This window comes from Oncorhynchus mykiss, chromosome 7 (genome assembly GCF_057628025.1).
Source record: "Oncorhynchus mykiss isolate SJ-2025 chromosome 7, ASM5762802v1, whole genome shotgun sequence".
Classification (NCBI taxonomy): Eukaryota; Metazoa; Chordata; class Actinopteri; order Salmoniformes; family Salmonidae; genus Oncorhynchus; species Oncorhynchus mykiss.
The window spans coordinates 5,479,971-5,501,177 of record NC_143028.1 but is presented as its reverse complement, the minus strand read 5'-3'; the positions used below and the strand labels follow the sequence as shown (position 1 = coordinate 5,501,177).

General features: G+C 42.5%; 2 protein-coding genes across 3 annotated transcripts in view; one reads left to right on the top strand and one right to left on the bottom strand.

The window, feature by feature from the left end:
- LOC110527187 (uncharacterized) overlaps positions 1-21,207 on the top strand; it is a 61,311-nt gene that overhangs the window by 19,070 nt on the left and 21,034 nt on the right. The window lies entirely within an intron of this gene.
- LOC110527185 (filamin A-interacting protein 1-like) overlaps positions 1-21,207 on the bottom strand; it is an 82,853-nt gene that overhangs the window by 56,428 nt on the left and 5,218 nt on the right. The window lies entirely within an intron of this gene.

Sequence of the window (21,207 nt, the reverse complement as noted above, 5' to 3'; positions counted from 1 at the left end):
CAAAGTCCCAAAAAGATATAAACAAAGGGCTGTTGGAAAATAAGAACCTCATCCTGAAGGCATATAAGCATAAAACATTTTCTTAACTAAGGACTACTCCTCTAGATGACGCATCGTGGGGGAATGAAACTTTATTGAAAACTGACTGGAGATTTTACAGGAATTTGAAAAAGTGTTACGGTAATGAGACCTGTTCACAAAACGCTGTGTAATAAATATTATAGTTTTATGTACACTTCAGCTAGTATACAGTACCTTTATGATTTATAAACAAACTAGAGCAACATATTTGGTGTTTTATTGAAAGAAATTAGCTATAGCTATAGGCTAGACTCTAATCTCTCTGTTTAGATATCCGGTGCTATAGGTTACCCTCTAATCCATCTGTTTAGATATCTGATCATATAGGTTACCCTCTAATCCCTCTGTTTAGATATCTGATCATATAGGTTACCCTCTAATCCATCTGTTTAGATATCTGATCATATAGGTTACCCTCTAATCCATCTGTTTAGATATCTAACTATAGGTTACCCTCTAATCCATCTGTTTAGATATCTAGCTATAGGTTACCCTCTAATCCATCTGTTTAGATATCTAGCTATAGGTTACCCTCTAATCCATCTGTTTAGATATCTGATCATATAGGTTACCCTCTAATCCATCTGTTTAGATATCTGATCATATAGGTTACCCTCTAATCCATCTGTTTAGATATCTAACTATAGGTTACCCTCTAATCCATCTGTTTAGATATCTAGCTATAGGTTACCCTCTAATCCATCTGTTTAGATATCTAGCTATAGGTTACCCTCTAATCTCTCTGTTTAGATATCTGATCATATAGGTTACCCTCTAATCTCTCTGTTTAGATATCCGGTGCTATAGGTTACCCTCTAATCCATCTGTTTAGATATCTGATCATATAGGTTACCCTCTAATCCCTCTGTTTAGATATCTAATCCATCTGTTTAGATATCTAGCTATAGGTTACCCTCTAATCCATCTGTTTAGATATCTGATCATATAGGCTACCCTCTAATCCCTCTGTTTAGATATCCGGTGCTATAGGCTACCCTCTAATCCTTCTGTTTAGATATCTAGCTATAGGTTACCCTCTAATCTCTCTGTTTAGATATCTGATCATATAGGTTACCCTCTAATCTCTCTGTTTAGATATCCGGTGCTATAGGTTACCCTCTAATCCATCTGTTTAGATATCTGATCATATAGGTTACCCTCTAATCCCTCTGTTTAGATATCTAATCCATCTGTTTAGATATCTAGCTATAGGTTACCCTCTAATCCATCTGTTTAGATATCTGATCATATAGGTTACCCTCTAATCCCTCTGTTTAGATATCTAATCCATCTGTTTAGATATCTAGCTATAGGTTACCCTCTAATCCCTCTGTTTAGATATCCGGTGCTATAGGTTACCCTCTAATCCCCCTGTTTAGATATCTAACTATAGTCTGCCCTCTAATCCAGCCGATGTGTAATTTATTTTTTACCTTTATTTAACTAGGCAAGTCAGTTAAGAACAAATTCTTATTTTCAATGACGGCCCCTGAACAGGTTAACTGCCTGTTCAGGGGCAGAACGACAGATTTGTACCTTATTAGCTCAGGGGTTTGAACTTGCAACCTTCCGGTTTACTAGTCCAACGCTCTAACCACTAGGCTACCCTGCCTCCCCATCTGTATAGATATCCATTGCTATAGGTTACCCTCTAATCTCTCTGTTTAGATATCCATTGCTATAGGTTACCCTCTAATCTCTCTGTTTAGATATCTGATCATATAGGCTATCCTCTAATCCCTCTGTTTAGATATCTGATCATATATGCTACCCTCTAATCCCTCTGTTTAGATATCTAGCTATAGGTTACCCTCTAATCCATCTGTTTAGATATCTGATCATATATGCTACCCTATAATCCCCCTGTTTAGATATCTAACTATATGCTACCCTCTAATCCATCTGTTTAGATATCTGATCATATAGGTTATCCTCTAATCCCTCTGTTTAGATATCTGATCATATAGGCTATCCTCTAATCACTCTGTTTAGATATCTGATCATATATGCTACCCTCTAATCCCTCTGTTTAGATATCTAACTATAGGTTACCCTCTAATCCATCTGTTTAGATATCTAACTATAGGTTACCCTCTAATCCATCTGTTTAGATATCTAACTATAGGTTACCCTCTAATCCCTCTGTTTGGATATCTGATCATATAGGCTAGTCTCTAATCCCTCTGTTTGGATATCTGATCATATAGGCTAGTCTCTAATCCATCTGTTTAGATAACACACCACAGTCAACTGATCCTGAAATCTCTAAAACACAGTTGTCAAACTCATTCCACAGAGGACCAAGTGTCTGCGTGTTTTCGCTCCTCCCTTGTACATCATTGATGAAGGTCATTATTTAATAAGGAACTCCCCACACCTTGTTGTCTAGGTCTTAATTGAAAGAGGAAACCAAAAACCAGCAGACACTAGGCCCTCCATGGAATGAGTTTGACACCCCTGATCTAGGGGTGTCAGCTGATGGACACCATGATACATCCAACACACAGAGTTACATCACTTCTATCAGCCATTTCAGCACTTGCATTTGTACTCTTTAATTGCACATTCCAGTGTTCTATTTCCATAGTGTAGGCTATAGCATTTTTCTCAGGAGACATGATCAGGAACTAGAGTGGTCAAAGAATAGGACAGACAGTATGGTACGCTACAACACAATGTACTGTAAGTCTAGGAAAGAGAGCACTAGAAAGTCACTGCGATGTAAAACCAGATCAGATTACTCTTCTCCTCTCCCTCTCTTTCAGACTCAGAGCATTGTGTAAGAAGCCTGAATGCAGGCAGGGGTGGATAAATGATCATTCACGTCAGTTGTTCAACTATGTAATCGTAGATGACCTTTTTGTGCAATGATTTACGAGAGCTATCTCTTATTTGTTACTGGATGTTATACCTCCAGTCTAAATGCCGGAGGTAACAGATTCCCATCCTCAGTTTGTTAAGACTGTTAGTATTCTCTGCTTCACATTGTATTGTTGTTTATCACAATGGGACAATGGGAGATTCATCCCTGCCTATCCTCTCTGACTTGACCTATGCACTGACACTGACACAGACAGACACAGACACCGGTGTGTGTACGTTGTGGTCTCCTAGTGTGATACAGTACAGTTAGCAGCCAAGGCATAACCTAGTGATACAGGACAGTTAGCAGCCGATGTGTAACCTAGTGATACAGTACAGTTAGCAGCCGATGTGTAACCTAGTGATACAGTACAGTTAGCAGCCGATCTGTAACCTAGTGATACAGTACAGTTAGCAGCCGAGGCGTAACCTAGTGATACAGGACAGTTAGCAGCCAAGGTGTATCTTAGTGATACAGGACAGTTAGCAGCCAAGGCGTAACCTAGTGATACAGGACAGTTAGCAGCCAAGGTGTATCTTAGTGATACAGGACAGTTAGCAGCCAAGGTGTATCTTAGTTATACAGGACAGTTAGCAGCCGATGTGTAACCTAGTGATACAGGACAGTTAGCAGCTGATGTGTAACCTAGTGATACAGGACAGTTAGCAGCCGATGTGTAACCTAGTGATACAGGACAGTTAGCAGCCAAGGTGTATCTTAGTGATACAGGACAGTTAGCAGCCAAGGCGTATCTTAGTGATACAGGACAGTTAGCAGCCAAGGCGTATCTTAGTGATACATGACAGTTAGCAGCCGATGTGTCACCTACTGATACAGGACAGTTAGCAGCCGATGTGTAACCTAGTGATACAGGACAGTTAGCAGCCGATGTGTAACCTAGTGATACAGGACAGTTAGCAGCCAATGTGTAATTTAGTGATACAGGACAGTTAACAGCCGATGTGTAACCTAGTGATACAGGACGGTTAGCAGCCGATGTGTAACCTAAGTGATACAGGACAGTTAGCAGCCGATGTGTAACCTAAGTGATACAGGACAGTTAGCAGCCAATGTGTAATTTAGTGATACAGGACAGTTAACAGCCGATGTGTAACCTAGTGATACAGGACGGTTAGCAGCCGATGTGTAACCTAAGTGATACAGGACAGTTAGCAGCTGAGGCGTAGCCTTGATGCCACCTTACTGTCCTTCTGTATTTGACCATCATCAATCATCCATGATGCTTTATACTCTACTCCATGACTCAGCTTTATCACTCTCCTAAAGTATTTCACACCAGCTCCTTGGCCCGGGACACTGTGCATACCACAGTCATGCACGGAGTACTACCTCCTAACTGTTTATAGCTGTGCCTATGGAGTTTCTTAATCATCTGGAAATTCCCATCCTGAATTCCAACATGCCAACTATCTACACTTGTTATTATGTTAAAGTTAGTGTTAATTTCAGTTAGTGTTTGTGCTTGTGTGGTTATTAGCGTGTTAGTAGCGAATAAGGGCTACTTTTCTCTCCAAATACTGTGAACTTGAAAGTGGGAAAGGCCTACAGGCTTTTCCATCCAGCGCCAGCCCCTAGAAAATGAATTGTTTACAAACAGCAGGGTGATCTCCTTGGTTACGGGCAGCGATCACAGTTCAGACTCTGAAGTGGATGGGGCGCAGGGCAATAAAACCATTCCCCGAGTTTCCTGCTACAACAGAGAACTCATTTGGGAATTCCACAACTCTGAGATAAATCAATTGCTGGGGACACACGGCTGTAATTCCTCCATGCTGACCAGAGAGATGTTCAGGAGCGGGTCAGGCAAACAGGATGTTTTAGTACAGCCATAAAGTATGCTATTTTAAAACCCCTCTATATATGACGTTGTTGTAGACCTACATTTCCGTTGCTGTCGTGTGGGCCTATAGCAGGGAGTGTAAATACTAAGCCACAGTGCTTTGCAGTGCTCCAAGTGATGCAATCAAATCAACGTTAGTTATCTAGAGATAACCAAGTGTTGACTTTTAAATGTTTTAATTTGCAGGAGTGCATCTTGAGATTGTCATGAGTGAACTTTAACTATATTGCGTCACAACATTATAATTTCTGTCACCACACCTACAGTATAGCTCATTGAATTATAACATAACCTTCAAGCCGGCATGGCTACAACTCATACCAAGAATGATCCCAACTTCATGAGCCCCAGAGTACAGAGTAGACACACAGTGACATATGACATGACACGTACTTTAGTGCAACACAGTCCCAAGGGTCCCCAGAAAGAGAGAGGACGAGGGGTGAAACCTGATGATGAATTACAAGACACATGAAAATACAACACAACCCTGTGCTGGATGCAAACATCCAAACCTCCTCCTCCTCGTCGAATCTCGCTCAAGTAGCATGACACAAGCTGTTGACAGAGGGACGGAGGGCTACGTCCCCCTGAGAGGAGAGGAAAGACAGAAAAGACACCTCTACACAGAGGTCCTGTTAGGTTTGGCTTGAGGGGTCTGTCTGGGAAGACATCCATGCGTGCGTGTGTCAGTCTGTCTGCTTATGTTGAGGTGTAGTGGTTGCCATGGGGATTATATCACATGATCTCATGGTCTGGGCCAGATGCCAAACTCCAATCCCACTTTTTATGACCGACCAGGAATGCAGAAGGACCTAGGGTTGGTGTGTGTGTGTCTGTCTGTATGTTTGTTGGTATGTTTGTCTGTTTATGTACTGCTCTGTTCTGTAATTTTCAGTCTATAAAGTATAAACGTATTGCCTTGTACTGTACTTTTGAGCTTTGGTATTCATGAATCTGTCTATGTGAGTGTGCTCTTCCATACAGTATATTTGATACTGACTCTTGTTTCATTAGTTGGCAATGGGGGAAAACCGCAATATCATCTTTAGCAACACACTGTACCTTTTAATTTATGCAGGTGATTATGATGAGAGGTGTCAGGTAGTGACACCCACCACCCCCTGGTTTCACACCCTGCAGGCAGCTGACACCAGAGCCCAGGAATGAAGCTGCCAAACCCTCAGGAGTACTGACATAGACATATGTTCCTGGATTTTCCATGGATGTGTTTTTGTAGAGAGATGGGGAGACAGACACAGTATGTTTTCAGGTCATGGCCATTAATGTTGGGTCTCTTCTTACGGAATACGGTACAAAGAGCCTGGTCCCAGATCTGTATAGATCCTCTCTGTTATGTTCGTTCATGGTGATGCCAAACATGACAACAGTAGTCAGAGCAGAGGACTTGGCTGAAGCACACTGTATATATCTGGGACAGATCTGGGACCAGGCTATATTACAATATTTGGCTGAAGCACATACAGTATTATCTGGGACAAGGAGGCTATGAAAGCGTGATGCTTTCTCAGGGAAATATCCACTTCCACCGGCCTGGAGCACTGGCATATCAACACAGCGGTTGGCGGTCGCAGACAAGATTCACCGGGTTGGGTGTGATTATCTGGGATGTTCTATCACCACATGGCCCCCCCATCCCGGGGCAGAAGACACATCATGATGAACTTTACTGGTGCAGCAGGCCTGGTACTCTCCATTCCTTCCTCCATAGATAGTATAGTACTTATTTTATGTGCAATCTTATTCCATTCTTATTAATTTGTTTACAACTATTCTTAATTTTATTGACACCGGTATTATAATAATAATTATATGTAATGGTGTGTGTGTGTGTGTGCGCGCGCGCGTGTGTGTGTATGTATGTATGTATGTGTGTATATATGTGTATGTGCATGTATGTATGTATACATATATATATATATATATATACAGTGCCTTGCGAAAGTATTCGGTCCCCTTGAACTTTGCGACCTTTTGCCACATTTCAGGCTTCAAACATAAAGATATAAAACTGTATTTTTTTGTGAAGAATCAACAACAAGTGGGACACAATCATGAAGTGGAACGACATTTATTGGATATTTCAAACTTTTTTAACAAATCAAAAACTGAAAAATTGGGCGTGCAAAATTATTCAGCCCCCTTAAGTTAATACTTTGTAGCGCCACCTTTTGCTGTGATTACAGCTGTAAGTCGCTTGGGGTATGTCTCTATCAGTTTTGCACATCGAGAGACTGACATTTTTTCGCATTCCTCCTTGCAAAACAGCTCGAGCTCAGTGAGGTTGGATGGAGAGCATTTGTGAACAGCAGTTTTCAGTTCTTTCCACAGATTCTCGATTGGATTCAGGTCTGGACTTTGACTTGGCCATTCTAACACCTGGATATGTTTATTTTTGAACCATTCCATTGTAGATTTTGCTTTATGTTTTGGATCATTGTCTTGTTGGAAGACAAATCTCCGTCCCAGTCTCAGGTCTTTTGCAGACTCCATCAGGTTTTCTTCCAGAATGGTCCTGTATTTGGCTCCATCCATCTTCCCATCAATTTTAACCATCTTCCCTGTCCCTGCTGAAGAAAAGCAGGCCCAAACCATGATGCTGCCACCACCATGTTTAACAGTGGGGATGGTGTGTCCAGCTGTGTTGCTTTTACGCCAAACATAACGTTTTGCATTGTTGCCAAAAAGTTCAATTTTGGTTTCATCTGACCAGAGCACCTTCTTCCACATGTTTGGTGTGTCTCCCAGGTGGCTTGTGGCAAACTTTAAACGACACTTTTTATGGATATCTTTAAGAAATGGCTTTCTTCTTGCCACTCTTCCATAAAGGCCAGATTTGTGCAATATACGACTGATTGTTGTCCTATGGACAGAGTCTCCCACCTCAGCTGTAGATCTCTGCAGTTCATCCAGAGTGATCATGGGCCTCTTGGCTGCATCTCTGATCAGTCTTCTCCTTGTATGAGCTGAAAGTTTAGAGGGATGGCCAGGTCTTGGTAGATTTGCAGTGGTCTGATACTCCTTCCATTTCAATATTATCGTTTGCACAGTGCTCCTTGGGATGTTTAAAGCTTGGGAAATCTTTTTGTATCCAAATCCGGCTTTAAACTTCTTCACAACAGTATCTCGGACCTGCCTGGTGTGTTCCTTGTTCTTCATGATGCTCTCTGCGCTTTTAACGGACCTCTGAGACTATCACAGTGCAGGTGCATTTATACGGAGACTTGATTACACACAGGTGGATTGTATTTATCATCATTAGTCATTTAGGTCAACATTGGATCATTCAGAGATCCTCACTGAACTTCTGGAGAGAGTTTGCTGCACTGAAAGTAAAGGGGCTGAATAATTTTGCACGCCCAATTTTTCAGTTTTTGATTTGTTAAAAAAGTTTGAAATATCCAATAAATGTCGTTCCACTTCATGATTGTGTCCCACTTGTTGTTGATTCTTCACAAAAAAATACAGTTTTATATCTTTATGTTTGAAGCCTGAAATGTGGCAAAAGGTCGCAAAGTTCAAGGGGGCCGAATACTTTCGCAAGGCACTGTATATATATATATATATATATATATATGTGTATATATATATATATATATATATATATATGTATGTATATGTGTGTGTATATTGTATGTATGTGTATATATATGTATGTATGTATGTGTGTGTATGTATGTATGTATGTATGTATGAATGTATGTACTGTACGCATCAGCAACCACAGCTAATGAAGTCACTGAAACCATTAACAAAGAGTTGCAGTCTGTTTTGGAATGGGTGGCCAGTAATAAACCGGTCCTGAGAATCTCTAAAACTAAAAGCATTGTATTTGGTACTAATCATTCCCTCAACTGAACCTGGTAATGAATGGTGTGGCTGTTGAACAAGTTTAGGAGACTAAATTACTTGGCGTTACCTTAGATTGTAAACTGTCATGGTCAAAACTTATGGATTCAATGGTTGTAAAAATGAGGAGAGGTCTGTAATAAAGAGATACTGTGCTTTTTTGTCACCACACTCCAAAAAGCAAGTTCTGCAGGCTCTAGTTTTGTCTTATCTTGATTATTGTCCAGTTGTGTGGTCCAGTGCTGCAAGGAAAGACCTAATTAATCTGCAGCTGGCCCAGAACAGAGCATCACGTCTTGCTCTTCATTGTAATCAGAGAGCTGATATAAATACCATGTATGCTAGTCACTCTTGGCTAAGAGTTGAGTAGAGACACTGCATCACTTCTTCTTTTAATAAGAAACATTAATGTGTTGAAAATCCCAAATTGTTTGCGTAGTCAACTTACACACAGCTCTGAGACACACACTTATCCCACCAGACATGCCACCAGGGGTCTTTTCACAGTCCCCAAATCCAGAACAAATTCAAGAAAGTGTACAGTATTACAGTACCTTGCGAATGTATTCGGCCCCCTTGAACTTTGCGACCTTTTGCCACATTTCAGGCTTCAAACATGTGGAAGAAGGTGCTCTGGTCAGATGAAACCAAAATTGAACTTTTTGGCAACAATGCAAAACGTTATGTTTGACGTAAAAGCAACACAGCTGAACACACCATCCCCACTGTCAAACATGGTGGTGGCAGCATCATGGTTTGGGCCTGCTTTTCTTCAGCAGGGACAGGGAAGATGGTTAAAATTGATGGGAAGATGGATGGAGCCAAATACAGGACCATTCTGGAAGAAAACCTGATGGAGTCTGCAAAAGACCTGAGACTGGGACGGAGATTTGTCTTCCAACAAGACAATGATCCAAAACATAAAGCAAAATCTACAATGGAATGGTTCAAAAATAAACATATCCAGGTGTTAGAATGGCCAAGTCAAAGTCCAGACCTGAATCCAATCGAGAATCTGTGGAAAGAACTGAAAACTGCTGTTCACAAATGCTCTCCATCCAACCTCACTGAGCTCGAGCTGTTTTGCAAGGAGGAATGGGAAAAAATGTCAGTCTCTCGATGTGCAAAACTGATAGAGACATACCCCAAGCGACTTACAGCTGTAATCGCAGCAAAAGCTGGCGCTACAAAGTATTAACTTAAGAGGGCTGAATAATTTTGCACACCCAATTTTTCAGTTTTTGATTTGTTAAAAAAGTTTGAAATATCCAATAAATGTCATTCCACTTCATGATTGTGTCCCACTTGTTGTTGATTCTTCACAAAAAAATACAGTTTTATATCTTTATGTTTGAAGCCTGAAATGTGGCAAAAGGTCGCAAAGTTCAAGGGGGCCGAATACTTTCGCAAGGCACTGTATATAGAGCCCTAATTGCGTGGAACTCCCTTCCATCTCATATTGCTCATATAAACAGCAAACCTGGTTTAAAAAAACAGATAAAGCAACACCTCACGGCACAACGCCTCTCCCCTATTTGACCTAGATAGTTTGTGTGTAGTTCTGTCCATGAGCTGTTTCTATTAATGTTCTGTATTATGTCATGTTTCATGTTTTGTGTGGACCCCAGGAGGAGTAGCTGCTGCTTTTGAAACAGCTAATGGGGATCCTAATAGAATACTAAAATACCAATCTTGGTTTCATCAGACCAGAGAATCTTGTTTCTCATGGTCTGAGAGTCTTTATGTACTTTGTGGCAAACACCAAGTGGGCTGTCATGTGCCTTTTACTGAGGAGTGGGGGGTCTGGCCACTCTACCGTCTGGCCACTCTACCATAAAGGCCTGATTGGTGGAGTGCTGCAGAGATGGTTGTCCTTCTGGAAGATTCTCCCATCTCCGCGGAGGAACTCTAGAGCTCTGTCAGAGTGACCATCAGGTTCTTGGTCACCCTGACCAAGGCCCTTCTACCCCGATTTCTCAGTTAGGCCGGGCGGCCAGCTCTAGGAAGAATCTTGGTGGTTCCAAACTTCTTCCATTTAAGGCCACTGTGTTCTTGGGGAACTTCAATGCTGCAGAAATGTTTTGGTACCCTTCCCCAGATCTGTGCCTCAACACAATCCTGTCTCGGAGCTCTACGGACAATTCCTTTGACCTCATGGCTTGGTTTTTGCTCTGATATGCGCTGTCAACTGTGGGACCTTTATATAGACAGGTGTGTGCCTTTCCAAATCATGTCCAATTAATTGACTTTATCACAGGTGGACTCCAATCAAGTTGTAGAAACATCTCAAGAATGGTCAATGGAAACAGGATGCACCTGAGCTCAGTTTCGAGTCTCATAGCAAAGGGTCTGAATACTTATGTAAATAAGGTAGTTATGTTTTTTGTTATAAATTTGCAAAAAAATCTAAAAAACAGTTTTCGCTGTGTGATTATGGGGGAATAATATTGTGTGTAGATTGATAAGGGAAAAATAAATAATTTAATCCATTTTAGAATATGGCTGTAAAGTAACAAAATGTTGAAAAAAGTCAAGGGGTCTGGATACTTTGCGAATGCACTGTAAAATAATGCAATTAGAAATGTAACACCAAACTTTCTGGGCCAATAATGTAAGAGATAACACAACATTTGTTTTACAATACTGCAACATTTCTTAGGAGCTAGAAGCAGAGCTGCCCTGTCTGTTGGCGCCATCTCATATAGCTATAGAGATGTCACAAAGCTATGTTGAGCCAGCAATGGTAATGATCGCCTATCATAAATCGCCATGGTAAATGTTACTCTCAAATGTCTGACATACTGTAGGGCAACCACTCCATAGAGTGCTCAATCCACCCCTGTGGAACAGTGGGTAGAGGATGGTGTTTGCAACTTTAGGGTTGTGGGTTCAACTCCCACGGGAGACCAGTACAAAAATGCCCCACTACAGTAAGTCGCTCTGGATAAGAGTGTCTGCTAAATTACTGAAACGTTAAAAAAAAATGCTCTACATTCTGGTGATGCTTTTTACAGGATAACCTGCAGAGGGCAGCAATTTGTAACTTTTGGGACTTTGTCCTTTATCCTGCACACAAGCGCCACAGCAGCACTGAGTAAGATATCATCATTCTTAAAGGCACTATGCAGGTATCATGACCCTCCTCCCAATGAGCCTATCCTCTCTGGCAGTTCTGGGCAGAAGGCACCTGTAAACACTGATTTAGGATTAGTGACTTTTCCCGAATTCTTACCTTCACCATAAGGGAAAGAAATGCAAAGCTGACCTTAGATCAGTGTCTCTGACAAAGGACTGACAAGAACGCAGAAATGGGTAATAGGGTCCATTAGGCTGGTCATCAGGTTGTCAGTGTGTCTGATACAGCCTAGATCCCTCTGAATGGTGATTCCTCCTTTCACCACGTCCTGTAACTGTTCATGTCTTAGCCTGACTCACCGTGACCTGTCTGAGAGATCAAATCAAATCAAATGGTATTAGTCACATGCGCCGAATACAACAGTGAAATGCTTACTTATGAGCCCCTAACCAACAGTGCAGTTTAAAAAAAAACTAAAATACGAAATTAAAAGATACATACCACTATGACCTTATGACTCCGAGTGACCTCACAAGTCAGTTGATTCCTTCTCATCGTCACACCAACTGAAGTATACACAACAATCCGTTTGCGGAGGTTGAAAATCCCTCTTTGTCGCGTTTTCTAATCTCTCAGTGTTTCTGGTTGACCCTTTCTGACCGCTCATCTATTGGAGAGGAGTGACACCACCTTGTAACCCTTCACAGTCTTGTCTGTTGTCTCCCCTTGAAAGAGTCCCATGTCCGTTTCTCTGGTCTATTTCTCCCATAAAAGCATGGTATGCCTCTCCGCCCACGTTCAGTCTTACAATGATAGCCTATCTATATATATCCTCAGTATTTTGGTGCTTACGGAATCGTACAATATGGGACAATGAATGTAATGGCACTGTGTGCTAACCAATGTACTTAGAATACCTTGCCCTTTCTAAGAATCTAAGAATACTAGAAAAAGTTAATGATCCAATTAGTCCACTTGATGTCAAAAACTTAAAGTTCCATTTTTCAGACTTTAGCTTGCAGCTTTATGCCCCCTACTGGAAAAAGGGGAAGGAAACATGTAGAAGGAGAGAATTTTGGAGAGAAGTAATGGTGGAAATTCAGCTAGACCTCCATACAATACACCCTGCATACCATACACCCTGCATCCCATACACCCTGCATCCATCCCACTGCTGGTATGCCTCTGAAGCTACGCAGGGTTGGTCCTAGTCGGTCCCTGGATGGGAGGGCCAGTAGGAGGCACACTTTCCTCTGGTCTAAAAAAAAATATCCTTGTGCCCCAGAGCAGTGATTGGAGACATTGCCCTGTGTAGGGTGCTGTCTTTTGGATGGGATGTTAAATGGGTGTCCTGACTCTCTGTGGTCACTGAAGATCCCATGGCACTTATTGTAAGAGTAGGGGTGGTAACCCTGGTGTCCTGGCTAAATTCCCAATCTGACCCTCATACTATCATGACTATCTAATCATCCCCAGCTTCCAATTGGCTCATTTATCCTGCCTCCTTTCCCTAGTAACTATTCCCCAGGTCATTGCTGTAAATGAGAATGTGTTCTCAGTCAACATACCTGGTAAAATAAAGGTTAAAAAAAACACAGAACACATTGATGCTAGGAATGTAGACCAGTTATGTTATCAGGCAATCCTCACAGTTGAAAGGCTCATATGTGAAGAGGCCAACTAGGTTATATTGCAATGGTCACTTCCTTCTCAGTAAACACCAGGCCTATACAAAATACCCACACGAGATTATAAAATATCACTGGATTCATTCTGCTCAGTAGGAGTCATGAAAGCCCAAAAAAAGAGAAATGGCTCCAAGAAATGTGAACCATCTCTACGCTTCGTCCTTAACATGTCCCACAGTTTATAGTCTGTTGAGCAAGAAGCGGCTATGGCTATTAGCCATGCTGCTAATTCGGTCCTGCTAGCTGTTGGAATGGGACTAGCCTAGCCTTCACGCATATATGCTCTATGGCAGTTGGAGTGGGTCAAGCCTAGCCTGTGATGGCTGCTGCAGTGGGGCTAGCCTAGCCTGTGCTAAATGCTGCAGTGCTAGCTGTTGGAGTGGGGCTAGCCTAGCCTGTGATAAATGCTGCAGTGCTAGCTGTTGGAGTGGGGCTAGCAGTGCTCGTGTTGCCGTATTAAGCCTCTGTGTTTGCTGCTTTGGGTGTTGTATTGTTGTCTCTACCTTATTGTCCTTTGTGCTGTTGTCTGTGCCAATAATGTTTGCACCATATTTTGTGCTGCTACCATGTTGTGTTGCTACCATGTTGTTGTCATGTTGTGTTGCTGCCATGTTGTGTTGCTACCATGTTGTTGTCATGTTGTGTTGCTACCATGTTGTGTTGCTACCATGTTGTGTTGCTACCATGTTGTGTTGCTGCCCTGTTATGTTGTTGTCTTAGGTCTTGTTGTGTGTTTTGTCCTACATACATACATACATACATACATATATATATTTATTTATCCCAGCCCCCGTCCCCCGCAGGAGGCCTTTAGCCTTTTGGTAGGCCGGCATTGTAAATAAGATTTTGTTCTTACTGACTTGCCTAGTTAAATAAAGGTGTGTTTATGTGCCCAGACTTGAGGTGGGATGATCTCTCTGTAATCCACGCTTGCCCAACGGCCCGCTGCCTGCTATATTTAGGGTCACTCGATCCGCCCCACTACGGGGGAGGGGGTGGGGAGTTAAATATATATACCTAATATATTTAAATATATTGGGAAAATGTATTTATCATATATATAAGTAAATAAAATATATGTACATTATTTGTAAATTGCATGTGTAAAATACACCTTACAATCTTTTCTGCCCCCATGATAATGTCGAGTCTCATTGACCTCTGGTACCTTAGCATTAGGTTTCCAAAGTTGTGTTTAGCACTGATTGAAGTGGATTTAACAAGTGACATAGCTTTCACTTGGATTCACCTGGTCATGGAAAAAGCAGGTGTTATTAATGTTTTGTATACTCTTTTTAATTTTATTTTTAATTTTACCCCTTTTTCTCCCCAATTTCAATTGTTTTAGTAGTTACTATCTTGTCTCATCGCTACAACTCCCGTACGGGCTCGGGAGAGACGAAGGTTGAAAGTCATGCGTCCTCCGATACACAACCCAACCAAGCCGCACTGCTTCTTAACACAGCGCCATCCAACCCGGAAGCCAGCACCAATGTGTTGGAGGAAATACTGTGCACCTGGCAACCTTGGTTAGCGCGCACTGCGCCCGGCCTGCCACAGGAGTCGCTGGTGCACGATGAGACAAGGATTTCCAAACCCTGCAGTACAGCGCCCTTAACCACTGCGCCACCCGAGAGGCCCTTAATGTTAGCTCACTGTTGCTCACGACAACAGACCCTCAAGGGTAGTTGTCTGTTTGTCTGTCTGTCTGTCAGACTGAAATCTCATGTATCTAAGAATTTGGACAGCTACAATATCAGTTCAATAAGCGTTGAACTCTTTACTAAGAATAACACATATTGTTATTTGCTAGCACAGCAGGCTGAGGTAGTAACCAATTAGTCCATTGACCAGCTGTCGAGGTCACAATTGATGTCACTCTTCCCCCTTGATGGTGATTAGTTAAGCATTAAGCATCTCCTCATTGATTGACTCGCTGGGAAAGAGGGAATTGATTGGCTATTTAAAACCACTCACTTGTATTGACCGTAATGTATTGACTAACACTGGCTGGAGTCTCCTGTTTGGAGATTTGAACCTTTACGCTAACAAATCTAAGATGGAAAACATCAGGGCCCGGTTTCCCAAAAGCATCGTAGGAGCATCGTTAAATCTCCGAGCTGTTTCCCAAAAAACATTGTTATATACATTGCACTTGAAAGCACTCTTAATCTAACGACCACCTCAGACCACTCGTAGAACAGTTAAGTCAAATCAAATCAAATGTATATATATAGCCCTTCTTACATCAGCTGATTTCTCAAAGTGCTGTACAGAAACCCAGCCAAAAACCCCAAAGAGCAAGCAATGCAGGTGTAGAAGCATGGTGGCTACGAAAAACTCCCTAGAAAGGCCAGAACCTAGGAAGAAACCTAGAGAGGAACCAGGCTATGAGGGGTGGCCAGTCCTCTTTTAGCTGTGCCGGGTGGAGATTAAAACAGATCATTGCCAAGATGTTCAAATGTTCATAGGTGACCAGCAGGGTTAAATAATAATAATCACAGTGGTTGTCGAGGGTGCAACAGGTCAGCACCTCAGGAGTAAATGTCAGTTGGCTTTTCATAGCCGATCATTCAGAGTATCTCTACCGCTCCTGCTGTCTCTAGAGAGTTGAAAACAGCAGGTCTGGGACAGGTAGCACGTCCGGTGAACAGTGCGTCGTTAGATGCGTTTTTGACCTCCCAAGTCACTTTATACACAGAAGATCTCCGCTAAACATAGAATCCCATGTTTTATCTGTCTCTCTGTGACTGCTGATAACTTCACAACAAAGTTGAATACAAATGCAAAGTTGCCTACGGTAGGCTATAGGCCTATGTACAGTGCCTTGCGAAAGTATTCGGCCCCCTTGAACTTTGCGACCTTTTGCCACATTTCAGGCTTCAAACATAAAGATATAAAACTGTATTTTTTTGTGAAGAATCAACAACAAGTGGGACACAATCATGAAGTGGATCGACATTTATTGGATATTTCAAACTTTTTTAACAAATCAAAAACTGAAAAATTGGGCGTGCAAAATTATTCAGCCCCTTTACTTTCAGTGCAGCAAACTCTCTCCAGAAGTTCAGTGAGGATCTCTGAATGATTCAATGTTGACCTAAATGACTAATGATGATAAATACAATCCACCTGTGTGTAATCAAGTCTCCGTATAAATGCACCTGCACTGTGATAGTCTCAGAGGTCCGTTAAAAGCGCAGAGAGCATCATGAAGAACAAGGAACACACCAGGCAGGTCCGAGATACTGTTGTGAAGAAGTTTAAAGCCGGATTTGGATACAAAAAGATTTCCCAAGCTTTAAACATCCCAAGGAGCACTGTGCAATATTGAAATGGAAGGAGTATCAGACCACTGCAAATCTATCAAGACCTGGCCGTCCCTCTAAACTTTCAGCTCATACAAGGAGAAGACTGATCAGAGATGCAGCCAAGAGGCCCATGATCACTCTGGATGAACTGCAGAGATCTACAGCTGAGGTGGGAGACTCTGTCCATAGGACAACAATCAGTCGTATATTGCACAAATCTGGCCTTTATGGAAGAGTGGCAAGAAGAAAGCCATTTCTTAAAGATATCCATAAAAAGTGTCGTTTAAAGTTTGCCACAAGCCACCTGGGAGACACACCAAACATGTGGAAGAAGGTGCTCTGGTCAGATGAAACAAAAATTGAACTTTTTGGCAACAATGCAAAACGTTATGTTTGGCGTAAAAGCAACACAGCTGAACACACCATCCCCACTGTCAAACATGGTGGTGGCAGCATCATGGTTTGGGCCTGCTTTTCTTCAGCAGGGACAGGGAAGATGGTTAAAATTGATGGGAAGATGGATGGAGCCAAATACAGGACCATTCTAGAAGAAAACCTGATGGAGTCTGCAAAAGACCTGAGACTGGGACGGAGATTTGTCTTCCAACAAGACAATGATCCAAAACATAAAGCAAAATCTACAATGGAATGGTTCAAAAATAAACATATCCAGGTGTTAGAATGGCCAAGTCAAAGTCCAGACCTGAATCCAATCGAGAATCTGTGGAAAGAACTGAAAACTGCTGTTCACAAATGCTCTCCATCCAACCTCACTGAGCTCAAGCTGTTTTGCAAGGAGGAATGGGAAAACATTTCAGTCTCTCGATGTGCAAAACTGATAGAGACATACCCCAAGCGACTTACAGCTGTAATCGCAGCAAAAGGTGGCGCTACAAAGTATTAACTTAAGGGGGCTGAATAATTGTGCACGCCCCATATTTTTCAGTTTTTTATTTGTTAAAAAAGTTTGAAATATCCAATAAATGTCGTTCCACTTCATGATTGTGTCCCACTTGTTGTTGATTCTTCACAAAAAAATACAGTTTTATATCTTTATGTTTGAAGCCTGAAATGAGGCAAAAGGTCGCAAAGTTCAAGGGGGCCGAATACTTTCGCAAGGCACTATAAATCATATTGCAATACATTTAACGTTCAATTTAGTTGTATTTTGATACTTGTATGATACTGTCTATAATTTGTCTCAATATATTACATGATGTGTAACAACATATGCGCAATGATGTGCCAAATCTTGATTTAGTGCATTATTAAAGAGTAAGCATTATAATAAGCTGCCTAATATTTGCAGCGATAGGTGATAATATCTTTCTAGGAGCTGATCTGTCATCAGTACTGTGGAATAATTAGAATGTTAACGTAAGATTTGAATAGAGAAAGCTGATCCGAGAGCAGCGTTGCCTTTCGATCATATCAGTATCAACCCATGCCTCAATGACGCACTTAGCGAACGTTCTCTCTGCGTGGTGTTTTGGGAAACCTATTTGACATCTTCGGCCGTTGTAGGAAAGATGTATCGTTACAACGCTCGTAAGCCTAAATGTCAACACTTTCCTGGCAATGATTAGCTGGCGAAGCATGGTTGTAGATCTAAGTGATCTGTTGTGGTATTGATATAGCTGTGGACCCCAGGAAGAGTAGATGCTGCTTCTGCAAAGGCTAATGAGGATCCAAATAAACAAAACAGCTACCAACAGCGAACCCCTAACTACCAAAACCACCTAGCAGGTCATTTGGGACACATTCAGGTAGACATGTCAAAAAAAGAGCTGACAAGATTCCTTACTCTACATGTAATAGAGCCATGTCGGTTCTACTAAATATTTTTGTATCTGAGTGTTCCACACCACTGTGCCCTACTTCCTCTACTGGTATCCTGAGGGAAAGACGATGTGGAGAAAAGCTTCAGTCTAAGAGAGATTGGACCATAGCTTAAGCCAGGCCTGTTATAAGGTCTAACTGGACTATATGGCAGACAGAAGGTGTACTGTACCCTCCTCACACCTCATGGGTAGCTCAGTACTGGGCCCCATGCCAGCCTGACACTGCACCATGCTGTATCCTGGAGGCCAGAGCTCATATCCAGTGCTGTGTGTGTAACATGCCTCAGTCAATCAGTAGCCTTAAATAAGAAGGGAACGGTTGAGGGGAACATGTTCTAAGGGGGAGAAAATAGCCTGATAATTGCTCCTGACATTTGATGAATTCCAGAGTGGCACAAGGTGTGGCTGTGACAAGATACGCTCTCTGTCATTTTTAGTATGACCGTCCATAGACGGGACAACAACAAGGGCCACTGCAACCAGTGGGGCTGTTTTTAACCAATTGGAACTCAATGACCTTTTATTCTTTCACTAGCTCACATTTAGCAGGGAACCCAGTACTTGTGCCGTCTTATCCAATCCTTCGACCCCGTGGCTTGGTTAATGCTCTGACATGCACTGTCAACTGTGGGACCTTATATAGACAGGTGTGTGCCTTTCCAAACCATGTCAAATCAATTGAATTTACCCCAGGTGGACTCCATTCAAGTTGTAGAAACATCTCAAGGATGATCAATGGAAACAGGATGCACCTGAGCTCAGTTTTGAATCTCATAACAAAGGGTCTGAATACTTATGTAAATAACATATTTCTGTTTATAAATTTGCAAAAATGTCTAAAAATCTATTTTTGCTTTGTCAGTATGGGGTATTGTGTGTAGATTGATGAAGGGGAAAAAAAAACAATTTAATCAATTTTACAATAAGGCTGTAATGTAACAAAATGTGGAAAAATTGAAGGGGTCTGAATAGTTTCCGAATGCACTGCATATGTTCAATCCAGAAATGGTTCATCCAATCAGCCTAAAACCTAATCCCTTCTTTATTCACTAGCTCACCAGCAATATGCCTCACACCAGGCTTAGTCTGGACCTCAGGCTGAGCAGGTCCAGCCTTCTCTGACAAGTTTAGAAGCTGGAGATTCACCCTGTAACACCCCAGCTATAGGATTCCACATGCACGGCACTTTCAGACATTAAAATGAGGCCTTTTCATCTGCTGCTGAGTGTCTAATGCAGCACGGACGCTCATCCATCACTCCAGGCCTAATGTACTCTTTTTGGTTCCAGGTAAAACCCTATGCGGTTCCATGTAGAACCCTTTCCACAGAAGGTTCTACATGGAACCGCATAGGATTTTACCTGGAACCAAAAAGAGTTCTTCAAAGGGTTCCCCTATGGGGACAGCCGAAGAACCATTTTAGGTTCTAGATAGCACACTTTTTTCTAAGAGTGTACCTATTTCTACCTGTCTGTGAGAGGAGTCTATCAGCTGTTTTTACAACGCACTATCCAAAGACCATTGTGTGATTTGACTTGATTGTAGGGAAAAAGGAATGTTGAACTGTGTAAACACTGCAGTGCAGACTTGTTTTGACAGAGCTCATGGTCACTCTGGTAGCTAGGCCAGAAGGTCTCAAGAGGGACTAGTAAACAACTCACTTCTCTGCCTCCCTACATATTCTCTAACTGGGGAGAGAAACGTCCCTACAGCTCTGAATTCTCCTTCAACCCACAGATACAACGACTGCAGTGCAGCTTGAAGCTATGCTGTGAATCTAAATGATAAATAGAGGATTAAAAATAAACATGCTGATATTTAACTTCAATGTGCAGCAAGGCACAACGTTGTGGCTGGCAGGCAGAAGGAGGAGGAGATGTGGGGGTGAACAACATTAGAATTTCTCTTCAGATATATATATATAGAGCTCTTTTCCCAGAGACTACACCAGTGGCATTCTGTGAGGAAACAGGATACCTGGTCTAAAAAGGAAGCAACCTCGCTGCTCTTTGGGGAGCTACATGTGCTTAGCTCGGGTCCCACTGGCACTGGTCAACCCTCTGACTAGCCACCATCTCAATCCCGGCCCCTCTAGCCGCTGTCTCTCTGACCATCCCCCATCTCAACCCCCTCTCTAGCCCCTGTCTCTCTGACTAGCCCCCATCTCAACCCCGGCCCCTCTAGCCCCTGTCTCTCTGACTAGCCACCATCTCAATCCCGGCCCCTCTAGCCGCTGTCTCTCTGACCATCCCCCATCTCAACCCCCTCTCTAGCCCCTGTCTCTCTGACTAGCCCCCATCTCAACCCCGGCCCCTCTAGCCCCTGTCTCTCTGACTAGCCCCCATCTCAACCCCGGCCCCTCTAGCCCCTGTCTCTCTGACTAGCCACCATCTCAATCCCGGCCCTTCTAGCCCCTGTCTCTCTGACTAGCCACCATCTCAATCCCGGCCCCTCTAGCCCCCATCTCTCTGACCAGCCCCCATCTCAACCCCGCCCCCTCTCTAGCCCCAGTCTCTCTGACCAGCCCCCATCTCAACCCCGGCCCCTCTCTAGCCCCAGTCTCTCTGACCAGCCCCCATCTCAACCCCCTCTCTAGCCCCTGTCTCTCTGACCAGC